The 23130-nt window shown below is 39.9% G+C and overlaps 1 protein-coding gene and 1 non-coding gene across 2 annotated transcripts in view; one reads left to right on the top strand and one right to left on the bottom strand.

The window, feature by feature from the left end:
* Positions 1-23130, top strand: part of MYO3B (myosin IIIB) — a 406696-nt gene that overhangs the window by 211875 nt on the left and 171691 nt on the right. The gene's annotated exons all lie outside the window — the stretch shown is intronic.
* LOC124516688 (U6 spliceosomal RNA) lies at positions 3013-3119 on the bottom strand. Its single transcript, XR_006963098.1, has one exon. It is a non-coding gene; the product is annotated as a U6 spliceosomal RNA (small nuclear RNA).

Raw genomic sequence — 23130 nt, 5'->3', positions numbered from 1 at the left:
TCTAGTTCTGGGGTTTCTATTCTATTCCATTGGTCTATGTGTCTGTTTTTGTGCCAATACCATGCTGTCTTGATGATGACAGCTTTGTAGTAGAGGCTCAAGTCTGGGATTGTGATGCCTCCTGCTTTGGTCTTCTTCTTCAAAATTACTTTGGCTATTCAGGGCCTTTTGTGGTTCCATATGAATTTTAGGATTGCTTGTTTTAGCTTCGAGAAGAATGCTGGTGCAATTTTGATTGGGATTGCATTGAATGTGTAGATAGCTTTGGGTAGTATTGACATTTTGACAATATTTATTCTTCCAATCCATGAGCACAGAATGTTTTTCCATTTCTTTATATCTTCTTCGATTTCCTTCATAAGCTTTCTATAGTTTTCAGTATACAGCTCTTTTACATCTTTGGTTAGATTTATCCCTAGGTATTTTATGCTTCTTGGTGTAATTGTGAATGGGATCAGTTTCTTTATTTGTCTTTCTGTTGCTTCTTTATTAGTCTATAAGAATGCAACTGATTTCTGTACATTGATTTTGTATCCTGCAACTTTGCTAAATTCATGCCAGTTCTAGCAGACTTTTGGTGGAGTCTGTCGGATTTTCCACGTATAATATCATGTCATCTGCAAAAAGTGAAAGCTTGACTTCGTCTTTGCCAATTTTGATCCCTTTGATTTCCTTTTGTTGTCTGATGGCTGATGCTAGAACTTCCAACACTATGTTAAACAACAGTGGTGAGAGTGGACATCCCTGTCGTGTTCCTGATCTCAGGGAAAAAGCTCTCAGTTTTTCCCCATTGAGGATGATGTTAGCTGTGGGCTTTTCATAAATGACTTTTATGATCTTTAAGTATGTTCCTTCTATCCCGACTTTCTCTAGGGTTTTTATTAAGAAAAGTTGCTGAATTTTGTCAAATGCCTTTTCTGCATCGATTGACAGGATCATACGGTTCTTATCTTTTCTTTTATTAATGTGACGTATCACATTGATTTGCGAATGTTGAACCAGCCCTGCATCCCAGGAATGAATCCCACTTGATCATGGTGAATAATTCTTTTTATATGCTGTTGAATTCGATTTGCTAGTATCTTATTGAGAATTTTTGCATCCATATTCATCAGGGATATTGGCCTGTAGTTCTCTTTTTTTAATGGGTCTCTGTCTGGTTTAGGAATCAAAGTAATACTGGCTTCATAGGATGAGTCTGGAAGTTTTCCTTCCCTTTCTATTTTTTGGAGTAGCTTGAGAAGGATAGGTATTATCTCTGCTTTAAACATCTGGTAGAACTCCCCTGGGAAGCCATCTGGTCCTGGACTCTTATTTGTTGGGAGATTTTTGATGACTCATTCAATTTGTTTGTTGGTTATGGGTCTGTTCAAGCTTTCTATTTCCTCCTCATTGAGTTTTGGAAGTATGTGGGTGTTTAGGAATTTGTCCATTTCTTCCAGGTTGTCCAGTTTGTTGGCATATAATTTTTCATAGTATTCCCTGATAATTGATTGTATTTCTGAGCGATTGGTTGTAATAATTCCATTTTCATTCATGATTTTATCTATTTGGGTCATCTCCCTTCTCTTTTTGAGAAGCATGGCTAGAGGTTTATCAATTTTGTTTATTTTTTCAAAAAACCAACTCTTGGTTTCATTGATCTGCTCTACAGTTTTTTTAGATTCTATATTTATTTCTGCTCTGATCTTTATGATTTCTCTTCTTCTGCTGGGTTTGGGGTGTCTTTGCTGTTCTGCTTCTATTTCCTTTAGGTGTGCTGTTAGATTTTGTATTTGGGATTTTTCTTATTTCTTGAGATAGGCCTGGATTGCAATGTATTTTCCTCTCAGGACTGCCTTTGCTGCATCCCAAAGCGTTTGGATTGTTGTATTTTCATTTTCGTTTGTTTCCATATATTTTTTAATTTCTTCTCTAATTGCCTGGTTGACCCATTCATTTTTTAGTAGGGTGTTCTTTAATCTCCATGTTTTTGGAGGTTTTCCAGACTTTTTGCTATGGTTGATTTCAAGCTTCATAGCATTGTGGTCTGAAAGTATGCATGGTATGATCTCAATTCTTGTATACTTATGAAGGGCTGTTTTGTGACCCAGTACGTGATCTATCTTGGAGAATGTTCCATGTGCATTCGAGAAGAAAGTATATTCTGTTGCTTTGGGATGCAGAGTTCTAAATATATCTGTCGGGGGGCCTGGATGGCTCGGTCATGATCTCACAGTCCGTGAGTTCGAGCCCCGCGTCGGGCTCTGTGCTGACAGCTCAGAGCCTGGAGCCTGCTTCAGATTCTGTGTCTCCTTCTCTCTCTGACCCTCCCTTGTTCATGCTCTGTCTCTCTCTGTCTCAAAAATAAACATTAAAAAAAAAATTTTAAAAATATATCTGTCAAGTCCATCTGATCCAATGAATCATTCAGGGCCCTGGTTTGTTTATTGACTGTGTGTCTAGATGATCTATCCATTTCTGTAAGTGGAGTGTTAAAGTCCCCTGCAATTACCACATTCTTATCAATAAGGTTGCTTATGTTTGTGAGTAATTGTTTTATATATTTGGGGGCTCCCGTATTCGGCGCATAGACATTTATAATTGTTAGCCCTTCCTGATGGATAGACCCTGTGATTATTATATAATGCCCTTCTTCATCTCTTGTTACAGCCTTTAATTTAAAGTCTAGTTTGTCTGATATAAGTATGGCTACTCCAGCTTTCTTTTGACTTCCAGTAGCAAAATAAATAGTTCTCCATCCCCTCACTTTCAATCTGAAGGTGTCCTCAGGTCTAAAATGAGTCTCTTGTAGACAGCAAATAGATGGGTCTTGTTTTTTTATCCATTCTGATACCCTATGTCTTTTGGTTGGCGCATTTAGTCCATTTACATTCACTGTTATTATAGAAAGATATGGGTTTAGAGTCATTGTGATGTCCATAGGTTTCATGCTTGTAGCGATGTCTCTGGTACTTTGTCTCACAGGATCCCCCCTAGGATCTCTTGTAGGACTGGTTTAGTGGTGACGAAAAAAATACGGAACGCTTCACGAATTTGCGTGTCATCCTTGCGCAGGGGCCATGCTAATCTTCTCTGTATCGTTCCAATTTTAGTATATGTGCTGCCAAAGCGAGCACTATAATAAATCTTTAAACAGGTAGTGCAATCCATCCAAATTTATTCTTTTTAAAAAAAATTTTTTTAGGGGCGCCTGAGTGGCGCAGTCGGTTGAGTGTCCGACTTCGGCCGGGTCACGATCTCGTGGTCCGTGAGTTCAGGCCCCGCGTCGGGCTCTGGGCTGATGGCTCAGAGCCTGGAGCCTGTTTCCGATTCTATGTCTCCCTCTCTCTCTGCCCCTCCCCCGTTCATGCTCTGTCTCTCTCTGTCCCAAAAATAAATAAACATTGAAAAAAAAATTTTTTTTAATGTTTATTTATTGTGAGAGACAGAACATGAGTGGGGGAGGGCCAGAGAGAGAAGGAGACACAGAATCTGAAGCAGGCTCCAGGCTCTGAGCTGTCAGCACAGAGCCTGACATGGGGCTTGAACCCACGAACTGTGAGGTCATGACCTGAGTTGAAGTCGGATGTTTAACCGACTGAGCCAGCCAAGCACCCCAATATTTTTCAAAATTGTTTTGGCTATTTCAGTTCCTTTGCCTTTCCATATAAAATGTAAAAGTAATTTGTCTATATCTGTACAAAATCCTGCTACAATTTTGATTGGAATTGCATGAAATCTACAGATCAATTTGAGAAGAATTGGCATCTTTATTAAGTCTTTCAATCCACAAACACAGTATGTCTATTTATTTAGATCTTACTTGATTTATTTCATCATTACAGTTGGCCCTTGAACAACATAGGTTTGAACTGCACGGGTCCACTTGTGTGCAGATTTTTTTCAATAAATGTAGTACAGTACTGTAAATGTAGTTTCTCTTCCTTATAATTTTCTTAGTAATATTTTCTTTTCTCTAGCTTATTTTATTGTAAGAATACAGCATATAATACATATAACATACAAAATACGTGTTAATTGAATGTTTTATTTATTCATTAAGGCTTCCAGTCAACAGTAGCCTATTAGTAGGTAAGTTTTGGGGGAATCAAAAGTTACATATGGATTTTTGATTGTGTAGGGGATTGGCGCCCCAGCCCCTGTGTTGTTCAAAAGTCAGCTGTGTTTTGTTTCAGCATAGAGATCCTGTACATGTTTTTGTTAGACTTATTACCTAAGTATTTCAGTTTTTGGAGCTAGTACACTTTTTTTGCTTGTTTGTTTTCAGTTGTTTGGCTAGTATACAGAAATATCATTGATTTTTTGAGTATTGACCTCACGCACAAACTTGCTAAATTCACTTGTTAGTTCTAGGAGTTTTGTTTTTGTTTTTTTAGATTCCTAGGGATTTTCTACATAGACAGTCATGTTGTCTATAAATAGGAATGTGTATTTTTCTTTCCAGTCTTATGCTTTTATTTCTTTTTCTTGCTTTATTTCACTGGCTAGGACTTCCAGTATAATGTTGAATAGAAGTGATAAGAGGAGACATCCTTGCTTTGTTCCTGATCTTGCAGGGGTGCATTGTGTCTTACACCACTGTGTATGATGTTAGGTGTAGGTTTTATGTAGGATACCTTGTACTTGCTGATCCCTCTCTCTGCAATGTTTTCCCCCAAAACATACCTATGGCTAGCTTCTTCAATTTCTCTAGGTGTTTTATCAAAATCTGCTTTCCCTGTTAAAATTTTCACCTACTCAATATTTTATATCCCCATTTCCTGTTTTATTTTTTTCCTTAGCACCTGTCACTACCTTATATAGCATATACACTTCTTTATCTTATTTATTGTCTGCCTCCACCATAATGTAAGTTCCAAGATGGCAGGGATTTTTGTCTGGTTTGTCCATTACTGTGTCCTCCCTGATGTAAAATGGTCACTCAATATATGTTTGGTGAATAAATAGATGGGTGAACCAAACCTATTCCCATTTCTGTCTTCCTTCTAATCTAAATGACTCAACTATCCCTACCCTTATTACAGGTCAGCTCTCCACTTGTCCTCTGCCTTCCTTCCCCTTTCACTTTCACAAGGACTTTCATCATGCAGTTATTCCTCATCTCTTCTGCATCATCTGTTTATTCCTCATAATGTGACCATTCTCATCAACATAGTGTCTTCCATCTTTTTGACTTCTTGTTACAAATTGAATTATGTCCCCCCCAAAACATATGTTGGAGTCCTAAGCTCCATGACTTCAGAATGTGACCTTATTTAGAAATAAGGTCTTAGCAGAAGTAATCAAGGTAAAATGAAGTCATCAAGGTGGGCCCTAATCCAACATGACTGGTGCCCGTATAAAAAAAGAAGACTTTGGACATAGAGAGAGTGCTGTATGAAAATGAAGGCAGATAGTAAGGTGATGCTTCTCTCACCTGAACCTCTTAACTAAATTCTGTTTCTACTCTTGCCTTTTACAGTCTAACAGCTAAACTACAGTCTTTCCAAAAACGTAACTCTGATCATCTCATTCCTTTGCTTAAAACCTCCAGTGGCCCCTTATCACATGTAGAATAAAATCCAAATTCCTTTCCTTTTCTACGAACTCTTACATGGTCCGTCCCTGCCCTTCTCTCTGTCCCTATCTCTTGAACTTTTACCCTTCACTCTCTGTCTTCATTCTGTTCCTCAGATATTCCAAGTCTTTTTCCTGACTCTGCAACTAGCTGCTCAGTCTGCCTGGAACATTCTTTCTCCAAATCTTTACAGGTCTGTTTCCATCTTGTGATCCAGAATCCTGCTCATATATCACTTCCAAAGACAGGCCTTCTCTGTCCACCCAGTGGAGAGTGGCCCCACACTTCCACACTAACTCTGTTATACTGCCCTATATAACTATCTCCTTTGGGATCTGACGTTGTCCTGTCCTATCTGTATGTCACCCTCCTTCCCCAATCCCTGGTGCTAGACTGTAAGCTCCTTGAGAGCAGAGACCTGATTAGTCTTTTTTTTTTTTTTTTTTAACCATGGTATATCCAGGACCCGGAGCAATGCCCAGTGCATAGTAAGTCCTCAATAAATCTTTGTTAAATAACTTGGTAACTCCTGCAAGGTAGAAACTAAAGCTGAAATCCAAATCTTGACTCTGTATTTAATTTACTCTGTATTTAGACAAAATTTAAGACTCTGTATTAATTTACTAGGGCTGCCACAATAAGGCACCACAAATAAACAGTGGTTTAACCAAGAGAAATGTCTCACAGTTCTGCAATCTAGAAATCCGAGACTAAAGTGTCGAGAAGTTTGATTTCTTCTGATGCCTCTCTCCTTGACTTGCAGATGGCTGCCTTCTCAATATTCTCACGTGGTAACCCCTTGGTCTCTGTGTATATTGTGTACCCCAATCTCCTCTTCTTATGAGGATACCAGTCATACTGGATTAGGGCTCACCCATATGACCTCATTTGACTTTAATCACCTTTTAGAAGTCCTGTCTCCAAATGCAGTCACATTCTGAAGTATTGGGGGTTAGGATGTGAACATATGAATTTGAGTGGGAAGGGGCGATACAGTGCAACCCGTAACAGGTCACTAAGGGCTGAGGGAGCTGTTCAATATAAGCCTGTTACCTATGGGACATGTGGGGGCCACCACCTTTCCGCATAAGCCCCAGGGACAGCTGTAACCTGCCAGAGAGTGTTTGCAGCCTCACCCAGTCAGGGAAGGAGAGCTCTGCTCTCTCCCCTTTCCTTTCTCCCTTTTTCCACACCAGAGGAACTATCTAGAGAAGAGAGAAGACTTCCTCAAGCCATGAGAGCCATCAATCCAGCCTAGAAGGAAAGGGAGAGTGGGGGAAAAAAGCTTTGAATTGATATGATATCAAAAGTTAAAAACAAATAAGAATGAATCTTCAAAACCAAAAGAAATATTTAATAACAGAAAATATCTGAAAATCTATGAATGGGGCAGAAATATGGTTAAGAGAACTGCCATCCTCACAGAAGGGTAGGTCAGCCGTGGGTGGGGGAAGTGACAGGAAAAGGTGATATGTTTTTTGTTTATCCCCAATGAATTGAGATGCCTCAATATGCTGATTTCATGCTCCAGGCACAGCAGAGAACCACAAAGCTTTCTGTATATGTGGCCCTAGGAGGCTGGCCGTTTCCTCCCAGCACCAGCCTGGAGTGGGCGAGAGTCAGATTCTTGTCTCAGGAATAGGGCAAGTGACACCGAGGGTCACTCATGAATAACAGAAGTAGCAAATGGTAATTACATGGGCTCTTCATCTCCAACAATCTGTAATCAGAACTGCAGTTCAGTGCTTGGTCTACCCAGCTGTGCAGTTCTGTCTCATGTAACCATCTTGTGTACCTGAAAAGACTGTTAGCCCTGTGAGAACAGAGACCGCGTCTTCTATTTTATGCATATGTATAGCATATGGTTGGGACTGTTTACAGTACTTCACAGCTCCACGCCATTGCCCACATGAGTTCTGCTTTCTGGAGTTACTTCTGTCCCCCACCTCCACACTCATCACCACACCTTCCATCATTCCCCCTCTCCTGCTTCCTAATCCTAATCTCCCAAACTCTGCCCTGACCTCACCTCCTTCAGGAAATTTTGGGTTGGGTCCAACTCCTTGCATCAGTGGAATGTAAATTCCATGAGGAAAAGATTTTGTCCATTTAGTTAGGTCCTCTTTCTAACTCCTAGAGAAGCCGCTGGCACCTACGAGGTGTTCATTCGAGTCTGTTCAGGCAGAGAGTGCAGTTTGTGACCAGAATTTCCTGGTAGTCCTGAGAGCACTGGAAGCATGTTGGAAATATGGGTCATCCCATGGTTTATGGTGTTAGTTGGAAGCCCACCATCATTGGACATCTATTTAACAAGTTGTGAAATTCGGAGAACTTCCATTTAGAATTCTGTAATCTGAATCTAGAAGAACAAGTATGAAGCCCTGTTTGGACTCAGGACCCAGAGAAGTACAGATGTGATTGCAGAGAAGTACAGATGTGATTGGAATCTGATATGGATGGCTAGCCCCCTTCCAGGCTGCAGTGGGCAGGATGGGGACTTTCCCAGAAGCAAAGAGCACACAGTTGACTAAAGTATAAACTGTACCAAGAAGCATGAGATCCACTTACTTGCTCAGAAATGTGGCTGCCCTGGGGGCTGTGGGAGACGTGTGGCCACAATCTGTGCTGCCTCGGGGAGGTTCCATGAAGGACAGCATCCTCCTCTGCCTTCTGTCCTGGCAACAGCTGGACAGCTGCAGGAGAAACCTCACACCTTTTCAGCCCTTGCCTGGAAAAATCTTTGATTTTCTTTGTTAGGCTTATTGAAGCCAAGATGCAGGCATAGTGTGGTTGTGGTGGTGAGATAGCATATCTTGTAATTCTTGTTGTGTTTTTTCCCCTACCCCTGAATGCTTTTAGGTTTTGAGTTTGCATTTTCCAAGTGCTGTTTTCTTTATGTTTAAATGTAAGCAGCTTAAGTGTTTCATTCCTTTTTAAAAATCTACTTTTAGTTTCTTCTAGCCCATCAGCTGCAGTGGAGTAAAGAGCCCTGGACCATAAGTCAGGAGACTTAGATGTCGATTGGTACTTTGCATCCCTCATGTTTAATTCTCTGAACCAGCTTCCCACCTGTACATTGAGGGGTTTGCATGAAGGACCTCCCCTGATTAGATGGAACCTTAAAGTCAAACAGACAAACCCCTAATAATCTCTAGCCCAAACCTTCAGTCTGGAGTTTAAAAGCTCTCACTGGGCTCTGTTTTGTTTTTCGATCTGTAGAACCATGCTGTCCAGTGGGGTGTAAAACGTTCTAATACCACATTTTAAAAAGCAAAAAGAAACAGGTTGTCTTAGTTTGTTCAGGATGCTATAACAAAATACCACAGACTGGATGGCTTATAAATAACAGAAATTTATTTCTCATGGTTCTGGAGGCTGGAAAATCCAAGCTCAAGGTGCCAGCAGATTTAGTGTCTGGTAAGAGCCCGTTTCCTGGTTCACAGAGCCTTTCTACTGTGTTCTTGTATAATGGAAGGGTCAAGGGAACTCTCTGGGGTTTCTTTTGTAAGGATGCTGATCCATTCATGAGGGCTCTGCCTTCTTGAATCACGTAACCACCTCTCACAGACCCCCACCTCCCTGCTCAGAAACCTGGGTGCATGTGTATATCATCACATATGAATGGGGGTTAGGATTTCACATATGAATGGGGGGACATAAACAGTCAGTCTGTAGCACAGGTGAAGGTGCAATGATTTTAATAATATACCTTTACTCAATATATCACAAATATTATTCAACATGTACTCAATATAAATCTTACTAATGTGATGTTTTACTTTTTTGTTGCATGGAGTTCCTGAAATCTGGTATGTATTTTGTACTTATGACACATCCTAATTTAGACTAGCCACATTTTCACATGCACGGTAGCCACCATATTGCATAGCTGTAGCTCTAAAGAAGCACTGCCCTGGCCACAAAAGTGCCTCATTTCTGCTTTCTAAGAGAAGTGCAGAAATGCCAAAGAGCTCTTCTTGCTGGTCCTCCCAAGGAAAGTAAATTCTTGTTGCTTCATAAAATAATATTTTATTGTATCCAGATTACTGTTTTTCTGTGTAGGAGAGAAATTACCCTTCTGGATTTGCAGAGTTCCAGTTCCACAAACTTCTAAAATTTCCCTTGATTCTCTTTGCAGGGATAGAAATATTGCTATATTATCAGTAGTAAGAGCAGTGTTTCCTGAAATGTGTTGCATGCAGCACTAGGTTCGTGGGATGTGAAGAGGTGTGAGGGGAATAAGAGATTTCCACGGTCAGAAAGTGTGGGGAATACTGATTGTGAAAATCCAATACATATCTTTATTGCAGAAATACTAAGAGATGCCTGTCTCATGTATAGGGGTTCCAAAACCAATAAGATGCTTTTTGTGGAAAGCATCTTGAGGATCAGGAGTCAAGTGGGATTGAGGCAATGCCAGGCAGAGAATTTTCTCCCTGACTTTCTTTTCCAGGGCAACCTTGCCATGTGGGTCTTAAATCCATTCCCAAAAGTTCCTTGTGCTTTCTTAACTCCAGGGCCCCCGCTGATGCTATGTTCTTGAGAAAGAAAAACTGAGCTCAATAATGAGTTGTGATAATGGCTCTAATATTGGGAGCGTTAGTATCTGTTGTGAATCAGAGCCACTATCTTTCCTCAACACATTTTAATAGTTCTTTCATAGCTCCTAAATGTGACAGTGAATGTACACTTTATTTTAAAGTGGCCGTTCAATTTAGAGACATTTTGTTTTATTTCTTTAATGATCCTGTGAAGTATAGCAAATGTGGCAGCTGTGATGTTTTTCAAATGGTCAAAAATGCAAGAAAAGTAAATTCTGCTTCTCTCGGCCAGCATCCTTCACATTCATAGAAAAGAAATATGTTCCCATTTAAGATGAAAGGTTCTTTGCTTTCATTTCATAGCTCATATTGGAGAAAAAGTCTCAAGGCCATTTACAGTTTATTAATTTATCCCACTATAAAATCTCTTTATAATGGGCTTTCAGGTCATTTTAACCCTCCTCCTCCCTTCTCTTACTAAAAGATAACTCCAGGCATTTCAAATCAAATGAATTAGAAACAAAGCCATTATAATTATAATTATAATTATAATCTCTCCACTTAGAGATGGATCACAATTTAACACTTTTTCCCCAGGAATTTGGGTCATATTAATAGAAATTGTAGTTTTCTCTTTAGAATACAAGACCAGCTTCTGACAGTCTGGTCCATATGTTAGATGCATATAAAAGTTAATCATTTTGCTCTGGTGCCAGCTTGTGTGTGAAGAAAAGCTGTAAACCACAGCTGTATGGAGTAACAATTGTGAACTTTACTGGCTTGCACATGTGAGACGTCAGTAAACTAAGTAAAATGTCACTTTACGGAACTGGAGAGTTGGAAGTGGGAGAGAGGATCGCTAAGATTTCATTAAGGTTTGTACTTAGTAGAGTCATTCCATTCTTTACATTTCACAAGGATAGTTCAAGTTACACAAACCCTGAATCAGCTGTTTTCCAGATGATTAGGTTTGGTTTAGCCACAACAATAGTGATCCCACAACAGTGGGATCACCCAGTGGTTGACCTGGTTTGGTGTGTGAATGATAAAAAAATCCAGATATCATCTAACGTCAGTTGTGTTCAATCAGTTTGGCCAGGCCGCAGTCCCATCAATTACTCAGTAGTCTGCCTTGAATATGATCAAAAACTCGGAAACTACTGTAAAATCTTAAATTAGGCCATCCTAGTTGATGGACTGTCTTAGTGTTGACTGCGCAGTGCTGTGTACTGCTGATAGCCAACTTTGGGCAAGAAACTTAAATACCCTTTGCCTCAGTTTCCTTTCTTTGTGGATTGGGCACCCAGCTCACAGGACTGTCACATCAAATAATGCTTTTCAACCACTTAGCACATATCTACTACACTGTAAACATTCAGTAAATGTTAGTATTTAAGAATTGTTAACTCTTCTAGGGAAGTCTGGGTGGCTCAGGCTGTTAAGTGTCTGACTTCATCTTAGGTTGTGATCTTGCCATCCTGGGTTTGAGTCCGATGTTGGGCTCTGTGCTGACATCTCAGAGCCTGAAGCCTCCTTTGGATTCTGTTTCTCCCTCTCTCTCTGCCCCTCCTCCACTCATGCTTTGTCTCTCTTGCTCTCAAAAATAAATGAACATTAAAAAAATTTTTTTGAAAGATAATATTACATTATGCGGTATTTCTGTTGAGAATTTCTGATTTCTGTATTTTAAAAATAATATCTTAATGGGGCACCTGAGTGGCTCAGCCAGGTAAACGTCTTACTCTTGACTTCCGCTCAGATCATGATCTCCTAGTTGGTGAGTTCAAACCCCAGATTGTGCTCTGTGCTGACGCTGTGGAGCCTGCTTGGGATTCTCCTTCTCTCCCTCTGTCTGCCCTTCCCCTGCTATGCTCTCTCTCTCTGTTTCTCTCAAAGTAAATAAACTAAAAAAAAAAAAAAATAGAATGTTTAAAAAATATAAAAATAATATCTTAATAAATGGGAGGGAATAAAATAAACCCTCAAATCTTATATCCTCAGTTTGTTTTCTTTTCTAGTCAAACAACCCAGCATTTAATAAGGCTCTAGGCAATAGAAAATTGGATATTCTATAAAACTCCCAATTAACCAGAATCCCTAATTAATAACATTTTTGTAAATCTCAAAATGTATGCTGAAAACATTGTCTCTGAGTCAAGTTATTTGGCTTAAACCAAAACTCTTTGGTCAAGTAGGCCCTCTGGGGGTTCCATGTGGCTCCAATCAATCCCCTATACCAGCAACATCTGCATCTCTACTCACCACTGAAACTCTGTTAACCGTAAATTTAATAGGAACACTTTGTTCCCAAAGCTCAATAAACATTTGTCCAGCCCTCTGGATGATGAAACCCAGATACAATGAAATTAAGTAACTCATGAAAGCACTCCTGACCAGTAAGGGGCAGACCTGAGACAAACCTCAGGTGGTTTGACACCAGAACTCACAATCCTAACCACTTCACCTCTGTAATCCAGACCTCCAGTAGTTTGAGCAAGGGGTCTGAATTATGAAAGTAACATGGCATGGACAGAAACCAGCAAAATAGGTTATGTGGAGGGAAGTGAGGTGTACTGGGGCCTGCTCCTAAAGAGTATTGGATGTAATGTTAAGTAAAAATTTAATGCTACACAATTTATTCACTCATTCAGTCATGTATTATTTGAGTGCTTATTCTTTGCTAAGTTTACCACTGGGTAGAGAGTGGTAAATAGAAAGACTTAGTGCCCTCCCTCATGGACCTTATACTCCAGTGAGAAGAAACAGTGTTAATTAGATTCATGGATAGCTTTCAGTGTTCCATCAACGAACATCTTTAGCTTTGATGAGACATTCTCTAGAAACACTTAACCCATAAATCTGTTTCATTCAGATTCATTACACATCCATGGTGCTACATAACTCTGCAAAATGATTCACAGTCCATTGCTTATCTACTTGGGATAATGAGCCTTGGTGTTCTTGGATGACTGAGGAAGAACATGTGATACTGAAGTTTGACAGAAAATGGTAGATATGATCCATCTCTAGAAGGCAAGGGTAGAAGTCGTCTAAAATGTGGTGGTGCACTGAGCATCTTCAGTGAACATTTTTCTTTAGCATCTACTACGTGTAGGGCACTTTCCAAGTTTTTAGCAGGTGCTGAAGAAATCTTTTTTGATGAGACAGTCTCCAGAAACATTAAACTTTGATTGAGAATAGAAATAGTGCCTGGCCTCGCTTGTAATCTCTATAAGGAATCATTTCTAAAGATTAATCCCAGGGGCGCTTGGGTGGCTCAGTCAGTTAAGTGTCCGACTTCAGCTCAGGTCATGATCTCGCAGTCTATGAGTTCAAGCCCCACATCAGGCTCTGTGCTGACAGCTCTGAGCCTGGAGCCTGCTTCAGATTCTGTGTCTCCCTCTCTCTTTGCTCCTCCCCTGCTCACACTGTCTGTTTGTCTGTCTGTCTGTCTGTCTCTCTCTCTCAAAAATAAACACAAAAAAATTTTTTAAAGATAAATCCTACGTAAAGTAGAATATTTATATTGACTTGAAAGGACTCGGACACATGTGTACTGACTAGCTGCAGCCTCTAGAATTAGCACACACTTGTTATGCTTGTGGAATTACTTCATCAGAGAAATAGTCTTTTGTACTGACTTTTATTCTTAATAGGTTCTGTTTTGGTTTTTTTTTAAATTTTTTTTTCAACGTTTATTTATTTTTTTGGGGACAGAGAGAGACAGAGCATGAACGGGGGAGGGGCAGAGAGAGAGGGAGACACAGAATTGGAAACAGGCTCCAGGCTCTGAGCCATCAGCCCAGAGCCCGACGCGGGGCTCGAACTTACAGACCGCGAGATCGTGACCTGGCTGAAGTCGGACGCTTAACCGACTGCGCCACCCAGGCGCCCCTGTTCTGTTTTTTTTTAAACAAAAACCAAAAAACAGTAGTTATGGCACCCCAAGTATGTAAGATAAGACTTTAATTTACAATGTTTTTGAAATTAGATGGTTATTTTGTATGCTATATCACAAGGCCAAAGGCTCAAAAAAATTATGCCTGTACTTAAGAAATAAAATATAGTTTTATCCTTTAACACCATGACACATATGAGGTTCAGTAGAACTTTCTGGGCACTGCCATTTTATGAATTGGTAACAATAAAACAAAAATCATACACACACACACACACACACACACACACACACACGTGACATGAGAGAGAAGAGGAATGTGGGTGTGTGGGTGTTCAGAAAACCCATGCCAGTGTAGCTAAGATAGGAGTAATGCTGGCAAGTAGGCATGTTGTAAGTTTTGTTCCCTGCAGAACGTTGCCTTTCTCAGTATGTCTCTTCTTATTTTCTGGTTTTTTTTTAGTATTAAAAAATTTTTTTTAATGTTTGTTTATTTTTGACAGAGAGAGACAGAGCATGAATGGGGGAGGGGCAGAAAAAGAGGGAGACACATAATCCTTTTTTTAAAAATATAATTTATTGTCAAATTGGTTTCCATACAAAACCCAGTGCTCATCCCAACAGGTGCCCTCCTCAATGCCCATCACCCACCCTCTCCTCCCTCCCACCCCCCATCAACCCTCAGTTTGTTCTCAGTATTTAAGAGTCTTTTATGGTTTGCCTCCTTCCCTCTCTATAACTTACTTCCCCCCTCCTCTCTCCCCCATGGTCTTCTGTTAAGTTTCACAGGATCCACATATGAGTGAAACATATGGTGTCTTTCTCTGCCTGACTTATTTCACTTAGCATAGTACCCTCCAGTTCCATCCACATTGCTGCAGATGGCCAGATTTCATTCTTTCTCAATGCCAAGTAGTATTCCATTGTGTATATAAACCACATCTTCTTTATCCATTTGGGGAGACACATAATTCTAAGAAGGCTCCAAGCTCTGAGCTGTCAGCACAGAGCCCGACACTGGGCTCGAACTCACAGACTGCGAGATGGTGACCTGAGCTGAAGTTGGATGCTTAACTGACTGAGCCACCCAGGCGCCCCTATTTTCTGGATTCTTAAGCTGCTGTAGTTTTTTTCAAAGATGTGCCCCTGGATGTTCAGAGTAGGTTCTTTAAAAAGGGAGCGAGGTTATCTGGAATAGTCATTCCTTGAAATAAAGCAAAATAATTGGTAAATGTAAAAATAGACTTGGATAAGTACACATCAAAAGTTAACCTTGGATGCTTGGACTCAGTAAAAAAAAGATTTACGTAAGTAATGATTGTATTCGTATTAGTACCCAGTTATTCAAAATGGCCAGTATTTACTAACACGCAAACTGAATGAAGCATAATTTTTTTAGTAGGAGAATATATATATTATGAAGATGTTGAAGATAAGCACATTGAATTCCTTAATCTTAAAAACATTGCAGGGAGGGTGCAAACACTTATATTACCGTCCCCTATCTTATGTGCTAAGAAGAATGCACATAAACGTTGGAGATCTGAATAAGCTCACGATAGCCACAATAGCCAGGTGAAGGAGGAGTCACTAAAGACACCACAGAAAGAGAACATTGCTAGTTGCTTGTGGTGACCAGCTGTGAAGAGAGCTTTGGCAAATTATGTATCCAGGTCTCGGTAAAAATCATTTACACTTCCTTCATTTATCTAAGCCACACTGTCATCACTGCTCCCTCATCCTTCTGTTGCCTACCAAACTGCAAAGAAACAATAATACAATGTACATATTTTAATTTTATCTTCTTTATGTTATTCTTTCCAGGCTTCTTTTGAGATGGATTTCACATAGGTAGAATTTCAGAATTGAATGAAAGCCCGACACCATTCAACCTTTTTTACTCTAACTTGCATCCACAATTTTTACTCATTTATTCTGCATGATGTTGCTTTAAAAAAAAAAAAACTTTTTAAAAGCAGTTTTAGTTCACAGTAAAATTGAGGGGAAGGACCGAGATTTCCGTATAACATATCCCTGCCCACACATGCATAGCCTCCTTCATAATCAGTATCTCCCACCAGAGCGGTACATTTTTTATAATGGATGAACTTAAATTGATACTTCATTATTACTCAAAGTCTACAGTTTACATTATGGTTAACAGTTGATATTGTATATTCTATGGGTTTAGACAAATGTATAATGACATGAATCCATCATTATGGTACAATATGGAATATTTTCACTGCCATAAAAACCCTCTGTGCTTTGCCTATTCAGGAGAGTCCCCCAACTTCTAACCTTTTTATTATCCCCATAGCTTTGCCTTTCCCAGAATGTCATATAGTTGGAATCATATAGTATGTAGCCTTTTCAGATTGGCTTCTTTCACTTTGTAATGTGCATTTAAGGCTCTTCCAAGGCTTTTCATGACTTGATAGTTCCATTTCTTTTTAGTACTGAATAATATTCTGTCATCTAGATGTATGTACTTTATGCATTTACCTGCTATAATATATCTTGATTGCTTCTAATTTTTGGCAACAGGATTTTGTGTGGACACAAGTTTTCAACTCCTTTGGGTAAATATCGAGGAATGGGACTGCTGGATCCCATGCTAAAAGTATGTTTAGTTTTGTAAGAAACCACCAAATTCTCTTCCAAAGTGGCTACGCCATTTTGCATGCCCACCAGCAGTGAATGAGAGTTCCTGTTGCTCTACATCCTTGTCGGCATTTGCTGTTGTCAGTGTTCTGGATTTTGGCCATTCTAATAGGTGCGTAGTGGTGTCTCACTCTTATTCTAATTTGCATTTCTCTGTAGATATGTGATATGGAGCATCTTTCCATGTGCTTATTTGCCATCTGTATATCTTCTTTGGTGAGTTGTTTATTAAGATCTTTGGGCTGTCTTGGGATGCCTTGCTGTCTCAGTCAGTGGAGCATGTATGTGACTCTTGATCTTGGGGTTGTGAGGTCAAGCCCCACCTTGGGTGTAGAAATTACTTAAAAAAAAAATAAACTAAAAGAAAAAAAGAATATTTAGTCCATTTTTAACTGGGTTATTTTCTTGTTGAGTTTTAAGAATTGTTTGTATATTTTGGATGACAGTCTTTATGAGATGTATCTTTTGCAAATATTTTCTGTGATGTTGCTTTTTGAACAATATTGCTGATTGCCCCGACCAGCTCTCTAAAGCCCAGCTCTATAAAGCCCAGGTAAATGTCTCACATGTCCTGGCCACAGATGTCACACAATCTCTTTTGTACCAGGTCAACATAGTTCCTTGTAGTTCCCTCTCACAAAAGGTTCTACCCCTCTTAACACCACGTTGCCTGGCCTTGATCTAAATGAAGCTGTGTAGCCACAGAGGGTGTGCTCCATGGGTGCCTTGGCAGAATTCTATGGCATACATGTAGAGGACCACTAGTCTACTCAAACTCCTCATTTGACATATAATACAAGCGAGTCACAGAGAGTAGAGTGATCTCAAGTCAATGGCAGGCCTGGGATAAGAATCCAAATTTCTCACTTTCAAGTATAACATCCTTTTCATTGCTTCCATGCTAAAGAGGGAGAACCAAAGAAGCATTTATAGTTTCAGGCACTCAGTTGTCATCCTGCACAATGGGAGTTTCACAGCATCTTATTTTCTGTGTGGCTTTCTGGGTCTTAACTGAAAACCTAAGGAAACCTAAGTATTGTGCTTCACACAAAGAAATGGTACAATGGACTCATCACCAACAGATAAGGTATATTGAGTGGAACTTCTAGGGGAAGGATTTTTTTTTTTTATATTCAGTGATCAGTTTATTCTCTCCTGCCTGGGCATTTTATTTCGGATTCTATTCTTAAATATGGAATGTCACTTTTCTGTGTGCAAATACCTGATTCAAGACTTTGGCCTAATTAGTATTTGTACCGACCAAATGATATTAGTCCCCTATTGGCTTATATCCAAACCATCCAACTTCAGCCATACAAATGGTTGAGTACTCTATCTGAAGACCCCTGGAGCCGCAGAATAGCAAAGATTTTATTCATAGTCCCAGTGACTTACAGTGCCTTTGCAGAGCCTGCCTCTTCCTCCTTTTTCATGTTTTCTTCCCCCACAAATTGCCTTCATAGTTAGTGTTTTCATTGGTAAGGAGGGGCAAGGAACTTGGGTTTATGCTTATAAGGGTAAAATAATATTTTATGCTATTATTAAATATCTAATATAAAAATGAGAAGCTGCTTGGGAGTTTGATGTGTAGGGTCTCTGGAAGTTTCTGGAATTTTTTAAAAGTTTTTATGTTTTTTGCTTATTTAAATAATCTCTACACCCCACATGGGGCTCAGACTCACAACCTTGGGATCAAGAATCACATGCTTTTCTGACTGAGCCAGCAAGGCACCCTAGTCTCTGGAATTTTTAAAGATCTCTGTTCTCACTAAACATTCTGCATCTTCCAAATAGAATCCTTTCCCTTTCATGTCAAACTTCCATTAATCCTTCAAGATCTAGCTCATTTATTGCCTACTCTCCAGCTTTCTTCTCATTCTGTCCAGAAAACTTAGTCTTCTATCCTCTCATGTCACTTTATTCAGGTTTATTACAACACTTTCCACTCTAAACTGCAATGAATTGTTTATATGTCAGTCTTTTCCCTACCCCTAGCAGCTCCTCTGGGCTGTCCTCTCCTTGAGATACAAAAAACTGTGTTCCATTCATTTTTTGAAGAACCATAGAGGGCCCTTAATGTCTTACTTCAAAGCATGAATAACTTGAGCACCATTAACTGAAAGAACGTCTGCTTCTGAACAATCTCATCTTACCCAGACACTGGATGGTCTATAGCTACCCAACATTTCCATCAACAGAATCATTCTGTAAATGTTTTGTTCCTGGAAAGCTTTCCATTCTATGCAAACATCTTGCACCTCAGTGAAGTAATACTAAATATTACTAAATAATTTATTTATCCATGAACAAATGAGATCTGGATTAGTTGGCAGAGGAGGATAGTAACCTGAAGATTTGGAACATAGGAAAGGTTTGATGGAGGAGGTCTGTACTGCCTTGTAGAGTTCAAGAGTGGGGCAAGAATATAAGGGGAACTGGTTGTTGGAGTAGGGAAGAGATACAGCATTAAAGCCATGTTGCACCTTCAGAAGTGGGAATGGGAGCGTGAAAAGGAATGTGTGGGGGTGCCTGGGTGGTTGAGTTGGTTAAGTCTCCAATTTCAGCTCAGGTCATGATCTCACAATTCGTGGGCTCAAGCCCTGCACTGGGCTCTACACTGACAGTGAGGAGCCTGCTTGGGAATCCCTCTGTCCCTCTCTTTCTGCTCCTCCCCTGCTCATTCCCTCTCTCTCTCTGTGTCTCTCAAATAAATAAATAAACTTAAAAAAAAGGTATTTGTGGAACTTGAATATATCCCTCACCTAAATTACAGTTTGTCCAGGACCAGCCCTGGTTGGACTAAAACCTCTGCTGTATGTGGATGTTGCTCTGAGGCTGAAATAAACCAATCTCCCATGTCAGTGACCAGTGGGTGCTGACAGATCTGTGTATGTGTATTTCATTTTTCTTTTTTCCTGAATGGGTCAGATCTTCTTTGATAGATGTCAACCGTCTAGGCTCCAGTACTATTGTGAACACATGTCCTGTCATTTACAAGCAAACTCCACCAGAAAATGTGGGGAAAGCAGACAATACTCAGAGGTGTGTGTGGGCTTGTGGTGTTGTTGTTGTTGTTGTTGTTGTTGTTTTAACATGGCTTTGCCTATGGGGAGACTGAACTGGCAGCTTCTGCCAATGTGGCAATAAAATGCAGGAAACAAAGACCTTCAGCTCCACTATTGACCAAGTTAGGAAAGGGAAGTCTTATTATCTCCTTGAATTCTCATGATTCAGTACAGTTATTTGCTGGGCTGACATCCTGTTGATGAGTTTTAAAGCTTAAAGGAGGAAAGAAGGAATTACTATTTTTCCTCAGCTCTACAATTTTAAAATCACTGGGTCACAGATCTTTAAAGCCGTGGTTCACGTTCTAAATGAAAAAGAAAGCAGCAAAAACATTGGTTTGGCTTCCTTCAAGCAGAATAGTCCAGAGATGTTAATTATGCAGAAACTCCTAAGATGCCAGACAACTGCCAATTAAAAGCCAATTCAGGAATGAGAAAGGGGTTTCTTTTGGGCTTTGAATTTCCCGAGTGCATGTTTTTAAAGGTAAGGTTGTGCACTCAGAAAAGAGAGTGAATTTGTTATCTGTGCATCTTTCTTGTATAAAACAGCTGGGAGAGTAGGCTGGTGTTTTATTTACTCTTGCTGCCTTCCCTTCACCAAACTACAGCCCATTCGATATATTGTCAGTGTTCTTCTCCTGAGAGATTAAGTGGGCTGGGAACTCTCCCACCTCCCCCCTGCCCACTTATTGATACTAATACTTAAAGCGATAGATGAATGCCAGAGGAGAAAGTAAAAACTGGGAAATGAAATCTAACAACACACTTTTTCTCTTGGCTTCCTACAACTGTTTCATATTTTTTGTAGCTGTTTTAAGTTACCTCAGTGTATCAAATCTAAAACAAATCCATATTATATTTAGGATAGATAGGTATATAAAAAAACAAGCTTTTTGCATACAAAATACTATAGTATGTTTTATGCAACTACTGAATTTGACTCCTTGAATTTTTATTAGCTACAGTGTTGTTACTGAAATTAGAACACTGGGATCACTATAGGCATCACATCAGCATAGGTCTGTCCCACGCTGACTTTGTAAACATTATACACACAACCTGGTGATGAGACAAAGTAGAGTTTGTTACTTACCACAGTAAGGGAGCCACTGCCTCTCAAAGCTTTGGCAGTGTCCTGGAGAAGGAAAAGCAGGATCCCAATTTAGTGAGAGATACAGGTTTTTTTAGGGTGGGTCTTTCAAAGTAAGGAGGCTGATTAGGGTTGGGTAGGGATCACAAAACAGTAGTCTACGATTTGATGGAAAAAACAAGGTGAGGATTTTTGAACTCAGTGATTCATAGAACCGTAGGGGGTAAACTCACAGTTGGTATTTTCCATTGAAGAGTTAATGGGTCTTAGGTCTTTTAGGAAATTCCTATAATGAACAGTCAAACTGTTGCCTGGAAAAAGATTCATGCTAATGGAGACCAGGATGATATAAGGTCATTTTCCTATAGATAGTAAGGTGTGGTTTAGGTTTTCTGTATCCAGACTGACTGTTGGATCAATGGTTTCAGTTCTCTGGTCTCCTCAGATAACTTATTCTGGTAGCAGATGAACTGCAACATTTGATTTTTTTTTTTTTATTTGCATTTCCTTTCTTAGTAGCAATTTGACATAAGACTTTTACATTTCATCATTGATTTGCAGTAATTTATTAGTTTATGAACCTATACCTTGTGTTAGGGAAAATTAAAATAGGAAAAATTTCCAAACAAATGGGCACTAGCAGTCACCACTGGAACCCTGCAACAAATTCTGTAAACCAGAGAGGGCAGCAGAGGGAAGCCAAATTCTATGCGTGATTATTTAAACAGCAACCCGTTATTTTGGACAATTCTTAGGAAGCAATTTAGGAAGATGAAATCATGAGTCCTGGGTACTTTCCAAGAGATGAAATCCTCTGAAGCAGGCAGGAAATTGCCATTGTTTAAAAGTTCCAGCTCTGTCTTCAGACCACTTGTCTCTTTCTCTTTAAGTTGGAAGCAGAGAAATTGTGCGGGATCATCGTAAGCTCCATTTCAGATTCTTTCTTAACCCCGTTCCGACATAGGATATAAATTCCATTAGATGTCTGTGACTTCCATTTTCTCTCCTCAGCACACGTCAGTAGCCACAGTCTGGAGAAGGACAGGAGGGTGCTCTGGGGCAGTAAGGCGTCCTTAGCCAAAGAGGCTGTCTAGGGGTGAAGCAGGGAGGAGGCTTTGAAACAAATGTGAACACTGTATTTACATTTAAATTAAAATGGAAACTTCTTATAGGTTATGTTTCTGAAAGGTGTGTGTCGTGCATCTGCTGAGGTCTATTGTTTATTCATGCTGTAAATCCTTTGAAATGTGTTAAAATGCTTCCCACTCATTATAAAGCTCCTGCCACCCCTGGATTATGACTTTGATGTCACCAATCCTGCTTCAAAGGCTTCTTTCTGGGCTATTAATCACAGTTTAGCCTCTGAAGATATCGCCAGAGAAAACATTTGGACATCTTTGTGCTAGACTTGCTAAAAACTTTGAAATCTTGAGTGTCTTGCCTGTGCACAAATTGCAGCATTTCCTTTCATTGACAACTTTTTATTTTGCTACAGAATCAGATGACATCCTAGGTAAAAAAGCAAACAGCTCTCTTCAAGAACTTAGTTTGGGAGGTTAGGGACGGGAGAGGAGAGGAGAGATTAAGGATGGGTGGGGAGAGGAGAAGAGCGTGTGAGCAGGCCACTCAGCTCCTTCAAAGGTAAAAAGCATTGGGAATCAGAATGGCCAAGAGATGGAGGTTCAGAGTGGGGGTTGCCTTATCATTTTTCTCATCGTTCATCTGTTTTTTTGACTGACCAGTGCTCACAGTTGCAAATTAGTAAGATCCCTTGGTGTTCTCTTGCCCTCTACTCTCTGCTTTGAGTCCTAGGTGAACTATGCACAGCAAATAGTAATAATAATATGACTGGTAATAATTAGTGCTGGCTGACATGAAGAGAGCACTTACCTTCACCATACCTGCATTGACAGTGCTTGACATGAGTTACCCTCACTGAATGCCTGCAACAACTCTGAGAGCAAGGTAGTACTGTCTTCATGTTATAGATAAGGCAACTGAGGCTCTGAGATATTAATTAACTTGTTCAAGGTCACACCCCTGGCAAATGCAAAGACCCATCGGCCCCAGACTCAACGGCCCTTGCCCATATTCTCTGTGTCCCCTGGTTCCCTGTGTGGAGTTCTCTCTGTGTGCTGAGAGATCCATACTGCCAGATCTGCTAATCAGTGTCTGTGTCTTAAACCTTCACAGTGGGGTTCTCTGTTGTCCAGTTTCTCTTTCAGGAAAGCTCCTAGCATCTGTTTTCTTGTATATCCATCTCCTTCAGGGACTAACAGTGCCCTAGTTCAAGACAGTTTTTTAATTGTGGT

Source organism: Lynx rufus, unplaced genomic scaffold (genome assembly GCF_022079265.1).
Source record: "Lynx rufus isolate CCGP_SWC_20201006 ecotype Redwood Valley unplaced genomic scaffold, mLynRuf1.p SCAF_2, whole genome shotgun sequence".
NCBI classification, from domain to species: domain Eukaryota; kingdom Metazoa; phylum Chordata; class Mammalia; order Carnivora; family Felidae; genus Lynx; species Lynx rufus.
The sequence above is the reverse complement of the archived record's forward strand: the minus strand, read 5'-3'. Positions and strand labels throughout refer to the sequence as shown.